The 14,813-nt window shown below is 46.3% G+C and overlaps 1 protein-coding gene across 3 annotated transcripts in view; it reads left to right on the forward strand.

Annotated features, from left to right (window-relative positions):
• Positions 1-14,813, forward strand: part of CACNG3 (calcium voltage-gated channel auxiliary subunit gamma 3) — a 108,009-nt gene that overhangs the window by 62,239 nt on the left and 30,957 nt on the right. The window lies entirely within an intron of this gene.

Below are 14,813 nucleotides of genomic sequence, written 5' to 3' on the forward strand. Positions count from 1 at the left end.
AAAAATACAAAATTATCCAGGCGTGGTGGTGCATAACTGTAATCCCAGCTACTCGGGAGACTGAGGCACAAGAATTGCTTGAGCCCAGAAGGCAGAGGTTGCAGTGAGCTGAGGTCAAGCCACTGCCTCCAGCTTGGGTGACAGAGGGAGATTCTGTCTCCAGTACTCCAGTAAGAGAGAAAGAAGGAAGGAAGGAAGGAAGGAAGGAAGGAAGGAAGGAAGGAAGGAAGGAAGGAAGGAAGGAAGGAAGGAAGGAAGGAAGGAAGGGAGGGAGGGAGGGAGGGAGGGAGGGAGGGAGGGAGGGAGGGAGGGAGGGAGGGAGAGAGAGAGAGAGGAAGGAAGGAAGGGAGGAAGGAAAAAAGAAAAAAGAAAAGCTGAACCTCAGGCCCCACCCCAGACCTGTTGAATCAGAGCCTGTCCAGCTATAGCCCAGGAATCTTAAGCCAACCCCCCTCTGACCCCCACTCCCAGGGATTCTGCACCCCCTGAAGCTTGAGAAGTGCTTCCTTGAAGATGGGGCGATGAGAGGTGAGAATTCCGGCCTCTGGGCCTGTGGGCTTGCTGTTCACCCAGCCCGGATACTCTCCCGCTCATCTTAGTGTGGCTGCTCATGCTTGGCATTTGCTCTCAGCCCAGATGCCCCTTCTCTGAGAGGCTTCCCTAACCTCCGGCTGTGACAGGCTATTCTGCCTCCTGGTTTATTTCCTTTGTGTGATCCTTCTCCATCTCTCGCATATCCACAAAGGCAGGAGCTTTGCCCCTCAGCATCCCTAGAGTCAGGTATGGTGCTTAGCACATAGGAGGCACTCAAAATATCCTTTTGCAAATTTTTTTTTATTTTTCATTTTTCTTGAGATGGAGTCGCACTTTGTCACCCAGGCTGGAGTGCAGTGGCACAGTCTCAGCTCACTGCAACCTCTGCCTCCCAGGTTCAAGCCATTCTCCTACCTCAGCCTCCCAGGTAGCTGGGACTAAAGGCATACGCCGCCACACCTGGCTAATTTTTGTATTTTTAGTAGAAATGGGATTTCACCATGCTGGCCAGGCTGGTCTCAAACTCCTGACCTCAGGTGATCCTCCCACTTCAGCCTCCAAAAATGCTGAGATTACAGATATGAACTACCGCACCCAGCCAGTATATCCTTTTTCAAATGAATGAATGAAAAAACAGCAGCTTCTTGCCTAGTGCCCAGACCCTGGGGTCTCACTTCCAGCCAAAACAAGCTACTAGCCTCATCACTCTCTGGTCATACTATGGCACCTTCTAGCAGTATTGGCTCAATGATAATAAATGTCATTGTGATCAGAGTTCATAAGGACATTTTCTGTTGCAGGTGGGTGCACATGTTACCGAGTGGCTTTGGGCATATTCCGGGTGCTCTAACCAGAGGAAGGGCAGCTGTTAATGCTGTTCCTCGAGGCATGGAATATCCGTGCTACCCACCTCAGGTTGAAGGGATCGGGGGCTAACTAGCCCCTTCCTTCTACCAGGAAGGCAACCCCACCAGTAGGAGGCTCCCTGGCTGCAGGTAGCATCTACCAAGGCTGCTATGTGGTATCTGGACAAGGCATTAAATAAGATCTCACCACATGGTGAGAAAGCTATTTCCTTTTCAATTCACGCTATCTAGCTGGAATTTAATAACATCATTTTGTTTTCATTGTGTTTATTTTTACAGTGGCCTTCTATTTACAGCCAGAGATACTCACTTTCCATTTACAGTTGGGTTATAAAGTTTCCTTTGAAAATAAATTTAAGTTAAAAAAAAAGCCAGGTTGATTTAAAGAGTGTCAACTTAAATGACAAATGGAGAGGAAAATGCTTCAAAAGAAAATGACGTTTATTAGGGAATAGGCATTGCAATGGGAATACAGGTGCCATAGTGAACTATGCGCATATTTAGGCAGGGAGGTAAAGGAAGACGAAGGTTTTTAAAGGAAAAATCAGGAGGATTCTGTAATTGTTTTGAGATAATTATCCTTGGCTACAAGGATGAATAACAAGGGTGGTACCAGTTCAAGGTTGGACAGGCAGTTGCTGGGAAGATGTCCTTGTAGAAGTATTTTTTTGTGTAAGGTTGCAATGGTCTTTGCGCAAAGTTATGGTTTTTGCAAAAGAAGAGGTCTTGCTTTGTCTCCCAGGCTGGAGTGCAGTGGTGTGATCATGGCTTACTGCACACTTGACCTCCTGGCCTCAATCAATAGCAGAGACTACAGGCATGCGTCATGCCTGGCTTTTTTTTTTTTTTTTTTTTTTTTTCCGGTAGAGATAGAGTCTTGCTGTGTTGCCCAGGCTGATCTTGAACTCTCGGCCTCAAGCAATCCTTCTGCCTCAATCTCCCAAAATTCTGGGATTACAGGCATGAGTCATCATGCCCAGACTTGTCAGGGTTTTTTGTTTGTTTTGTTTTGCTTTTAAGCAGAGTCTCACTCTGTTGCCCCAGGCTGGAGTGCAGTGGCGCAATCTCTGCTTATTGCAACCTCCGCCTCCTGGGTTCAAGGAATTCTCCTGCCTCAGCCTCCCAAGGAGCTGGGACTACAGGTGCCCGCCACCACGCCCCGCTAATTTTTGTATTTTTAATAGAGATGGGGTTTCACCATGTTGGCCAGGCTGGTCTTGAACTCCTAACCTCAAGTGATCTGCCTGCCTTGGCCTCTGAAAGTGCTGGGATTGTCAGGGTTTGTAACACAAGTGACTCCATTTTTATTCTGACAACTTTCACAAGAGAAATGTGACATAAATATTAAAGCATGTGACATAAATATATGGAGAAAAGCATAAACACTGGGGAAGGTGTGGTCTGCTGTACCCATTATGGAATAGGCCCACAGTCTCGTACTCAGATGCGTTTCAGAAATTCAAATGTTTAGGATTTTACAAAGGTATGAGGGTTCATTTACCACAGATAACTTAACACCCCCGAGGCAGCACCCTGCTGTCAGATGCATTCATTGCTCTGCAGCAAAACTTAGAAATAATCATAGCAAGTGAAATAAATGAAGACCATGAATACTTTTCCAAGTCAGTTCAGGTCAGATTTTGCTCCCAAGTAAGTCCATGTGACGACCTCACAGTTTGCTGCTGTATAAACTCCAAAAAACTTTAATTTTTTCAGAGATTTTTGGATTTCAGGAGCTTGGATAAGGGATTGTGGGTCTTAGAAATAATGCTAATAGTAATATACTAATACTATATTATTATTATAGTATTAGGACGAATACTAATCCTAGCTGAAAGTGAATGAGTATTTTACTGTGTTCTGTGCTTCACTTTCCTTGTTTTCAGTTACCTATGGTCAACTGAGGTTCGAAAATATTAAATGGAAAATTCCAGAAAGAAACAATTCATATGTTTTTCTTATTTTATTTTATTTTTTTAGGGATGCAGTCTTGCTCTGTAACCCAGGCTGGAATGCAGTGGCATGATCACACCTCACTGAAGGCTCAACCTCTTAGGCATGAGCAATCCTCCTGCCTCAGTCTCCCGAGTAGCTGGGACCACAGGCAGGCACCACTATGCCCAACTAATTTCTTTTTCATTTTGGGTAGAAAAAGGGTCTCGCTATGTTGCCCAGGTTGGTCTCAAACTCCTGGCCTTGAGTGATCCTCCCACCTGAGCCTCCCAAAGTGCTGAGATTACAGGTGCAAGCCAATGCACCTGGCCCAATTCATGAGTTTTAAACTGCACACTGTTCTGAGTAGCGTGATGAAATCTTGCTCTGTCCCACCCGGGGTGTGAATCCTCCCTTGTCCCAGGTATCCACACTGTAGATGCTAACTGCCTGTTAGTCCCTTAGCTATTGGCTTGGTTATCAGGCCCGGCGCAGTGGCTCACGCCTGTAATCCCAGCACTTTGGGCACAGTGGCTCACGCCTGTAATCCCAGCACTTTGGGAGGCTGAGGGGGGAGGATCACTTGAGGCCAAAATGGTGAAATCCCGTTTCTACTAAAAATACAAAAATTAGCTGGATGTGGTGGCATGTGCCTGTAATCCCAGCTCCTCAGGAGGCTGAGGCAGGACAATTGCTTGAACCTGGGAGGCGGAGGTTGCAGTGAGCTGAGATCTCACCACTGCACTCCAGTCTGAGCAACAGAGTGAGACTCTGTCTGAAAAATAAATAAATAAATAAATACGAAATAAAAATAAAAAGAATTGTCTCGGTGATCAGCACTGTCTCGGTTACTAATTGTGTTAGTATTACAGTGCTTGTGTTTAAGTAACCCTAGTTTTACTTAATAGTATCCCCAGCGCACAAAAGTAGTGATGCTTGCCATTCGAATATGCCAAAGAGAAGCTGTCAAGTGCTTCCTTTAAGTGTAAAGGTGAAAGTCCTCGACTTAGGAACGAAAAGAAAATCATCTATTGAGGTTGCTAAGATCTAGGGAAGGAATCTCCTATCCATGAAACCGTGAAAAGTAAATCCAGGCAAGTTTTGCTGTCACATCTCAAACTGCAAGAGTTATGGCCACAGTGAGTGATAACTTGTATGATGATATACTGTTATAATTGTGCTGTTTTATTAGTTACTGTTGGTACTTTCTTACTGTGCCAAATTGATAAATTAATATTATCATAGGTAGGTATGTAGAGGAAAAATCAGTAAAAATAGGATTTGGTACTATTTGCAGTTTCAGACATCCACTGGGGGTCTTGGAATGTATCCCGTGTGGATGAGAAGGGACTACTGTATACCCATTTACCAGACGAGGAAACTGAGGCCTCAAGCAGTTAAGTCACTTGCCAAAGTTATACAGCTAATTCAATGGAGGAACCTGAATTGGAAACCAGACAGGCGAGAGGAGAGCAGTAAAGAGCTCGGAACTCAGACATAGCCACCCTCAGCCCCACCCTGTGCCCCGCTGATGACTCTCACTCTCCTATTTGGACTGACATGCTCACATCAGCACCATTCCTTCTGTTAGGTGAGGAAGGAGCACCGTCTCCAGATGCCCCAGAGAACACCGCCCAGCCAGTGCCTGTGAATGACTCTTTTCAGGTCATTAGCACCTCAAAGGAACCCCGGCCACCCTTGGGTACCTGCCAGGAGCTGCCAAGAGAAGCTGGATGCTTCACAGCCGGTTTCTCTTAGTCTTCTCCTCTGCCCCCTCCCCGCTAAACACACTCTTTTTTCTCTTTAGTTGCCATTTTTATTGAACAAACAAATCTCGTGCCAGGCAGTGCTTAGCTAAACATTTTCCTATGCATTAGCTCTGTTTTTAGAAGACTTTTACATTTGAAAAATACAGGAAAATGGAGCCAAAAAGAAAAAAAAAAGGTAAAACTCCCTCCTAAAGCCCTTTTAAGAAGAGAGTGTAAGAAGCAAGTCTTTCCCCTTCAGCTTCTCAAATTCTACCCCCTCCCCAACCCACAGAGGTTCCTTAAAGTAACTTTCTCAATCATTCCGTGTGCATATTGAGACATAGCTATATGCATGTCTTTATCTATGATTATGTCTATAATCTAAATCAGTATCTACCTATTTTGCCATCAAGCCACAAAATAGCTCCATACAGTTGCTCAGGTGGTGCACTGCTCAACTCCCAGGGCCACCATGCACATAATCAGCCTTGCAATCCACTCACATATATATTTTTTGCCTTCCAAAATGAGATGAAGGCCAGGTGTGGTGACTCACACCTGTAATCCTAGTACGTTGGGAGGTTGAGGTGGAAGGATTACTTGCACTCAGGAATTTGAGACCAGCCTGGCTAACATGGCAAGAGCCTGTTTCTACAAAAAAAAAAAAACTTTAACTAGCTATGCATGCTGGCAAATGCCTGTAGTCCCAGCTACTCAGGAAGCTGAGCTGGGAGGATCACTTGAGCCTGGGAGGTTGAGGCTACAGTGAGCCATAATTGAGCCACTGCATTTGGCCTGGGCCACAGAGCAGGACTCAAAAAAAAAAAAAAAAAAGAAAAGAAAAGAAAAGAAAGAAAGAAAAAGAGAGAGAGAGAGAGAGAGAGAGAGAGATGAGGCCTTCCATATGGACATCTTTCGGGGTCATCATATGGTCAGAGCTTCCTCATTCTTCATGATTGCTGCCTATACTAGACCCTAATATGGATGGACCTTAGTGAATCTGATCCTTCCCCTAATAAAGATTATCTAAGATGTTCCCAAGCTTTTTGATTTTTACAGTGGCCTTTTAATACTCATAGCAGTCTTTGGAGGATAGCAGCATTACACCTATTTTAAACAAAGAAAACTGAAGCTCAGAGAGGTAGAATAACTAGCTCAGGGGTGCAGTTACTACGAGGTAGTACCAGGATGCAATCCCAGGTCGGTTTGACTTCATGTTTATATAAAGCCGTTGATACTGAGGTTGGATCACAGCCACTCTCAGTAAGTCAAGATCATCATTCCCACAGGTTGATACTAATAAATATCAATACACAAATGGAGTCATTACCCTTGCCTGGAAGGGCAGTGGGAAGAAGAATAAAACTAACTTTTACTTAGCACTCAGAATGTGTATAGCACCTTACCAAATGTCTTCTTCTTCTTTTTTTTTTTTTTTTTTTTTTTTTGAGACAGTCTCACTCTGTGGCCCAGGATGGAGTGCAGTGGTGAGATCTCTGCTCACTGCAACCTCTGCCTCCCAGGTTCAAGCAATTCTCCTGCCTCCGTCTCCCAAGGAGCTAGGATTACAGGTGCACGCCACCATACCCAGCTAATTTGTGTATTTTTAGTAGAGACAGGGTTTCAACATGTTGACCAGGCTGGTCTCAAACTCCTGACCCCAGGTAATCTGCCCGCCTCGGTCTCCCAAAGTGTTGGGATTACAGGTGTGAGACAATGCACTCGGCCACTAAATTTCTTATATACATTATTTTATTGAATTCTCAAGGAGCCAGACAACAGTAAAGCCTGTTCGAAAGACACTGCCATCCCTGTGTATAAAAAGCTGAAGTTCGACAAAGGTAAAGTCCCAATGTCACACAGGAAGTGGTGGAGCTGGGATTTGAACCGTCATCTGCCTTGCTTGTATTTCTAATGGATACAGAGTTCAGCCCAGGTGTGTGTGAATATAACTTTATTTTTCTGCAAGTGAACTTCGTTTCTTAATTTCCTTGCTAAACCTGCCTCTTGCCTCGTTTTTCCACCTCATTTCCTAGTACCATTACTTACCCCAGCCATACACAGGTCAAAAGCATAGACATCATTGGTGCCTGTTTCCCCCACTCCCCATACCCAACACACCAAGTCTCATTGGCTCTGCTTTCAAAAAATCATCGTAGCCAAAGGCAACAGCTTCTCCCACTTCCCCAGCTGCCAGTTTAGCTCAAATCACCATTGCCCCCACCCCAGATCATTCTCCATCTGGCAGCCTGAGGGACCATTTACAAAATGCATATCCTATCGTATTACTCTCCTGCTTAACCCCCCTCCCTGAAACCCCCATTGCCCTTGGAATAAATGCTCCTCAGTGGCCCATGTGCTCTCTCTCCCGTGGCCTCAGCTTCTCTCAGCCTTTCCCTCCTTCTCCCTCTACTCTGCTGTTCCCTACTGGGTATCTTCTGTCCCTCCATGTACCAGCTCGTGCTGCTACAGGGCCAGCCCTTCCTCTTCCCTCAGCCTGCATTACTTGGTCCGATTTGCAAGGAGGCTTTTTCTTTCCCCTTTCAGCTCTCAGGCCACACAGTCTCCTCAGAGAACCCCTCCCTGCCTCATCACCCTTGGTCACTCCGAGCCCCTTATCTTGAGGGACTTCTTAGCTCTGATTGCTGTTGGAGGTCATTTGTTCCATTGTCCTCCCCATCCCCTTGGAGGATCCAAGAGTGCTCTATGTCATGACCCCAGAGCCACAGTGCCTGCAGGGATGCCAGGCATGTGGCAGCTATTTATTGAGTGAAATGAGTGAATGAATTTGTGTTATGAGTTCTGTGTCTGCTGGGGGAAGAGGGCAGAAATTTAATATCAACCAATTATTTAATCTCAGCCAATTCCTTCCCTTGAGGGGTGTCTAAATTCTGGGGGACAGCAGAGGTGGGCACATCTGGTCTGGATCATTGATCCATGACAGCATCTGCTGAGATGTTCTCATTCCCTGGGACAAAAGAAACATCATCAGGTACATGGGAACAAGGGTTGGGGGGACATCAGTTAGCATTCAGCAGAGTCACCCACCACCAATCTTTAGCCCGCTCTATTCTCCCACACTCCTGAGACCAGGAACACTCAGGACCCTGGGAGCTCCCTTTCCCAAGTCCTAGGAGCCAGACCCCAGGGATAGCGTACAACAGCTAGAATGCATTGCTGAGTGCAAGCCCCGCCAACCCCAACGAGCTCTGCTGCTGGGAGAAGGTGCTCAGTATTGTTCTGCAGCACCGGCTGGTGATTCACAGTTTCTGAGCCGCCTCATACCCATCACTTTGATGCTCACAACAAGCCCGACAGGTAGGAAAAGTAGAGTTTATGAGCTTCTTTTCACAACTGTGGAAACCAAGATCAGAAATGGTAATGTGAGTTACTCAGGTTTGCAGAGCAGGCATGGAGGCAAAGCTGGGACTGGGAGACTATTACATGGTTAGAGCTTAATAAATGGTAGGTGCTGCTGTTCCAAACAGGTGACGACTCTCAGTTTGTGAGGACTCTCAGTTGCAAAGTACAGAAACCCATTTCAAATGAGCTTAAGCAGCCACATAAGCTATTGGCTGATGGAACTGAAAAACCCAAGGTTTACCTGTTTCAAGCACGGCTGGAGCCAGCGGCTCAAATGATGTTAGCAAGATTCAGACCATCAACACCTCTCAGCTATGTGTTTTCTGCCTTGATTTCACCCTCAAGCTTGCTGTCTCCAAGGTTGGGGGGTGGAGGGACTGGCAACTGTAGCCCCAGCCCACTAGCTTAGCCACTCAATGGAAAATAACATTTTTCTTTCTCAATATATCTAATCAAGTTTCCAAGACTATCTTCACTGGATAAACTTGGTCACTTGCCCTCGCCTGAACCAATCACTCCAATCAGGGTGGTGAGGCATGTTGATTGGTCAGATCTAGGTTGTGTCTCACCCTCTTAGCCAACCACTGTAGCCAGGAGAATTTAGAATTCTGATTGGCCAGGACTGAATCACATGCCCACCTCTGAAACTGACAATGGAGTCGCCCTATGCTCACCTCACTCTGTACAGGCTGAAGTGGGAGAGAAGGCATTCCCTACAGTGGAATGAGGGTAGCCTTACCAGTGGAAGGGAGAATGGAAGCTCCTCTGGCAGTTAAAACAGGTGTTCCCTCCAGATGCCTGGTACAGACCAGTAACCTCAGCCCCTTGACCATCACAGAGAAGCACACCATGATCTCTCTCCCCTGCCACCTGATCCTGAACCGGTCTAGCTAATGACACCTACCTGGAGGCTCCAGCCTCAAGGTTCAGGTCAGAAACAGAGACTGCCCTCTCTCTGCTAATGGCAGCAGGTGACGGGGATGAAGGAGGTGGCAGCAAATGTGATAATAGCCTGGCTTCCTCCTCATGCAGAGAGGTGAAGTCCTAAGTCTCTAAGGAGTGGCCCAGGCAGGGGCCTCAAATTAAAAACAAACAAACAAACAAACAAAAACCCCATAGCAATAAAAGAAGGAAGAGGAAAAGAAGACTCGGGCTCAGAGAGGCTCTGGAATGAAAGCAGAGTCTCAGGCAGTGACGAGATGCTAATAAACAAAGCTTAACGGACAGTTCATCCAGGCTGGGTGCCGTGACTGATGCCTGTAATCCCAGCACTTTGGGAGGCCAAAGTGAGAGAATCACTTGAGCCCTCACTTCGAACAACCCACCAGGAGTTCGAGACCAGCCTGAGCAAAAGAAGAAGACCCTGTTTCTACAAATATATATATATGTGTGTGTGTGTGTGTGTGTGTGTGTGTGTGTGTGTGTGTGTGTGTGTGTATAAAGAAAATAAGAAGACCCTGTTTCTAAGAATATATATATATTTTTTTTTAATTAACTGGGTGTGGTGGCATGTGCTTGTATTCCCAGTCAGTGTGGGGGCTGAGGTTGGGGGTATCGTTTGAGGTCAGGAGTTCAAGGCTGCAGTGAGCTATGATTGTACCACTGCACTCCAGCCTCAGTGACAGAGTGAGAACCTGTTTCAAAAAAAAAAAAAAAAAAAAAAAAAGAACAGGCCGGGTGCAGTGGCTCATGTCTGTAATCCCAATGCTTTGAGGGACTGAGACAGGAGGATCGCATGAGTCCAAGAGTTCAAGGCCAGCCTGGGCAACATAGTGAGACCCCATCTCTACAAAAGATGAAAACAGTAATGGGACATAGTGGTGAGCACCTGTAGTCCCAGCTACATGGGAGGCTGAGGCAGGAAAATCACTTGAGCCCAGGAATTTGAGGCTGCACTAAGCTATGATCACGCCACTGCACTCCCGAGTGTCACAGCAAGACCTTGTCTCAGAAAACAAACAAAATAAAAACAATTCAGACATGGAGTACTCATGAGATGAGTACTCAATACTCATCTCATACATTCATTTGTCCACTTGTTTATTTAACAACCTACTATGTGCCAGGTCCTGGGAAGACAGCAGTGAGCAAGACAGAGATGCTCTCTTGGGATTTACAGTGGAGAGGAATAAGCAGACACATCTTTAAGCTCATGGATAATCATTTGTAATATGTGCCTGAAAGAGAAGCACAGGGTGCTGTGAGGGCAGGTTATTGGATGGCATCAGCCTGGGGACATATTTATGATAAGATCTGAAGCCCCGATAGAAATTTCTCAAATGCAGGATGGAAAGGGAAGAATATTTGGGGGCTGAGGGTGCTCGTGCAAAGGCCCTGAGGCAGGAAAGATAAAACAAAGCCTGTGTGGCAGGACTTGGGTGAGAAGGATCTGGAGATGGGCTGGGGCCACATCACACAGGATCTCGTAGGCCAGGTTAAGGCTTTTTGTCACCATCCAACAAGAAGTTGCCCAAGATCCCTGCAGACGTATACAAAAGACAGACTGATGTTCAGGGCACAGTTATAAAGCACCTACTGTGTACCAGCTTGGGTGCAAGACATTTGGGATTCAGTGGTGCTTATATTCAAGGGAATAAGAAGTCAGAAAATAAACTAGGCAATAAATATAAACAAGATGTTTAGCACACTCACAGATCATCGTAAGCTTGACAAAGAAAGGGACTGGAGATGTTCAAGTGAGGTGGGGAACTGACGGCCCCATGAAGGGCTGGGGGAAAGTGGTCCAGGCAGAAAGAGCATCAGCTGCAAAGGCCTGGCAGCTGTAAGACATGTACTCACCAGTGCACCCACACAGAGTCACATCCACACGCGGATCGTGTGCCCATTTACATTCCTTGCTCTTCCAAAATGTGTCTGCGTCCACCTCTGATAACCTGGGATGCCCTCCACTCTCACCCCGACTTCATCACACACACACACACACACAAACACACACCCTTCCGTAGGCTCACCAAACTCAGAGACAGCCCCCGCCACACCCCCATCATATGGCAACTAGCAAAAATCCTGAGAGCTGAGTGGGCAGGGAGAATGGGGATCTGGGGGAAGAGACACCACCCTCCTTCCCTTCTCCAGCCAAGAGGCCTGCGGACAGCTCAGATTCGAGCAGGGGTGTGGGAACCACCAGGACGTCCATGCAAGTTGGAGGGAGGCGTCCAGGTCTTTACCTTGCAGAACTAAATCTCAGTGTGGTGTTTGCTCAAAACGCCAGAACTATTCCTGGATGTCAGGTGCAGTTAATGGTTGCCGTGGCAACCGCCCATGCTTAATGAATAGAAGAGTAAAAGACGCCCAGGATAAATGTCAGGGACCGGGATAGATTTGCTTGGGAGCAAATCTGTTAGCGCTGGGCAGAGCTGACCAGTGAAGGTTGAAATGAGCAGTCCAGGGTAGCTGGAGACAGATCCAGGAGGCTCTCTTCTCTTTCTCAGCTTAGCATAGTCAGAATGCTAACATTTCACAAAATGTCAAAAAGCGTGGCTCTTTATACAGACAGTTAAACATAGGTTCCAGTTTTGCGGGTTTGATTCTGCACATGTTTATGGAGTTTGCAGGGAACAGAAATCTAAGCTCAGGTCTCTGAGGAGTTGAGACGTCACTTTTTTTTTTGTTTTTGTGTTTAACTCTTCCTGCATTACCTTTTTAAATGAAGAAAGTGCCAAATTAGGCTCAAAAATAATCTTTTAAACTCTGAACCTCAACACATTATACTGTCATTGTGCTATTTACATGCTGCTTACAGGATTAGAAAACAACTGGCAGTGGCTGGGCCACGGTGGCTCACGCCTGTGATCCCAGCACTTTGGGAGGCCGAGGCAGGTGGATTACTTGAGGTCAGGAGTTTGAGACCAGCCTAGCCAACATGGTGAAACATGTCTTTACTAAAAAAATACAAAAACGACTTGGGCATGGTGGCATGCACCTGTAATTCCAGCTACTTGGGAGGCTGAGGCACGAGAATCTCTTGAACCACAGGAGATGGAGGTTGCAGTGAGCTGAGACTGAGTTACTGCACTCCAGCCTGAGCAACAGAGTGCGACTCTGTCTTTAAAAAAGAAAGAAAGAAAGAAAGAAAATTAAAAAAAAGAAAGAAAGAAAGAAAAAGAAAAGAAAAGAAAAGAAAACAACCAGTAGTATCTGGTAATGAGGCATAAGTTAAATGGCGCACAATGAGCATCCCTCAAGTCCGTTGGAGCATCCCAGTGGCCGTGTGCATTAGGGAACGATGTCAAACTCTGTTGGCCCATGAAAGTGAAACCCAAGTCCAAGGTATGGACCAGCTCTGCACTCACAGCTGCAGTCAGGAACTCAGGACTCACCATGGCTGTAATGCTTGTTTGTAGGGAGACCTCAGTTCAGTCTCAGAAGGCCTTAATCCCAAATCTTGTAAGAGGAAATAACCCTCCCCACAGATCTTCCACACCCCCAAACCTATCTTGCCTATCCTCCAGGCCGGGTCTCAAATACTCCCTGAGGGCAAGTTTGTTGTGATGTGATGACAATATGGTGTGTCCATCTGACGACAGAGGCTGGAGCACCTCCTGAGGTCACAGCACCGCTCTCAGACTCTGCTATGCCTCAGAATCTTGGAGAAACCTGTTCAAAACCACAGGTTGTCAAAGTCTCTAATTCAGGGCATTGCGGAGGTGCCCAGGAATGCACTTGTTTTATTTGTTTGTTTGTTTTAAGAAGAGCCCAGGTGATTCTCATGCAGGTGGACCCAATTTTTCCAGGCACCTCTGAAAGAGAGATGTCACCAGTTAAAAAGCATCTAAGACCCAGGAGCCGCATCTATGACCCTTGCTCTCTTCAACCTTTCTCCCCAGAACCCCTGCTACAGCCCCAGAAGCCTCTGTGGTTTGGAAACAGGATGAGATCTGCATGCTTTTTAATGCCTGCCAAGGCAGGGTTAAGAAGACTTTCAGACACTCTAAGCATTGAAATGGTCAGGGTGGCCACCCTACCCTCATACATCTCCAGTGTTAGTAACACTAAGCTATTAAATAAGGAAGATCAACACACATCTGGTTCTCTTCCGTAGCATTTCAATGTTTTTTGTAAATGTCAAATATCAAATAATTTATAGTTGTCATTCTCTCTTTCTCTCTCCCTCTCTGTACCCCTGCTTTGCTGGTACCCCAAACACATGACTATTCTACCTATCTGGTGACTCCTACAGCAGCGTCTACAAAGTTTCAAGGTACTGTGTTGGTGAACATGCCCTGTGGTCTAGGCTAGGAAGGGCTGGCCTCTTGGCTGTGAGCTCCAGGACTGACCTGAATCAAAACCCTCAATAACCCGATAATGAAGGACCAAGGAAAACAGTTCACTCTAAACCTCCTAAACCCATTTAATGGGCTGATCAAGCAAAGAGCTCAAAACCAAGCTCTTTAGAAATGAAGCAAGCCTATTCACTGCCTGCAAAAAAATGACAGGTAGCACGGACAGTCGTTCCTCATTAAATTCCCCATACTTGGTTTTAAGGCAGGACTCTCTCTCAACGAGGCATACCTCTGTGGACTCTGGCTTGATTACTGTCCCACCCCCATCACCAGTGGCTTCTCCAAAAAGCCCAAGGTCTCTTTCAATGATTCCTCTAAGATGCACTTTCATTTCTGCTCCTCCACAAGTTCCTAGCAGGCAAAGAGATCTTTTACACTGTAAATCAGATTGTGTTTCTCATGGGCTGAAAACCCTCCAAAGCCTGGACTATGTATGCTCCTTTTCACTTCTGGACCCTGGACTGTAAGAAGCTCCGTGATCTGTGCCTGCTCCTTCATGGGCCTGATCTCATCCCACTTTCCCCCTCACTCACCCTGCTCCAGTTGTCCTGAGCTTGTCTTGGTTCTAGAAACACACTAAGTGTCATCCTTCCTCAGGGCTTTGGCACTTGCAGTTTACTCTGCCTGGAAGGCTCTTCCCTCAAATCTTCCCATGGGTGACTTCCTCTTCTCACTCAGGTTGCCTGCTCAGATAGGCCCTTTCTGTCCACCCAATCTCACGACTATCCTTCCCCATCCCAATCACATTCTCTCCAGGGTTTATTCTTTTCATGGAGCTTAGCACTGAAATTATCTTTTCCTTTTTAGTGATGCATTTGTTTCATTTATTTCTTTGTTTACTCTAGATCTCTCTCCACTGGAATATAACAGCCTGGTCTGTTTTGTTCACTGATAAGTCTCAAGTGCTAGAAACAGTGCTTAACGCAAGTAACGTAGGTGCCTCTCCGGATATCTGTTGAACAAAAGAATGAATCAGGGATCGGGTGCGATGGCTCATGTCTGTAATCGCAGCACTTTGGGGGACTGAGGTGGCAGATCGATTGAGGCCAGAAGTTTGAGACCAGCCT

This window comes from Macaca fascicularis, chromosome 20 (assembly GCF_037993035.2).
Source record: "Macaca fascicularis isolate 582-1 chromosome 20, T2T-MFA8v1.1".
Classification (NCBI taxonomy): domain Eukaryota; kingdom Metazoa; phylum Chordata; class Mammalia; order Primates; family Cercopithecidae; genus Macaca; species Macaca fascicularis.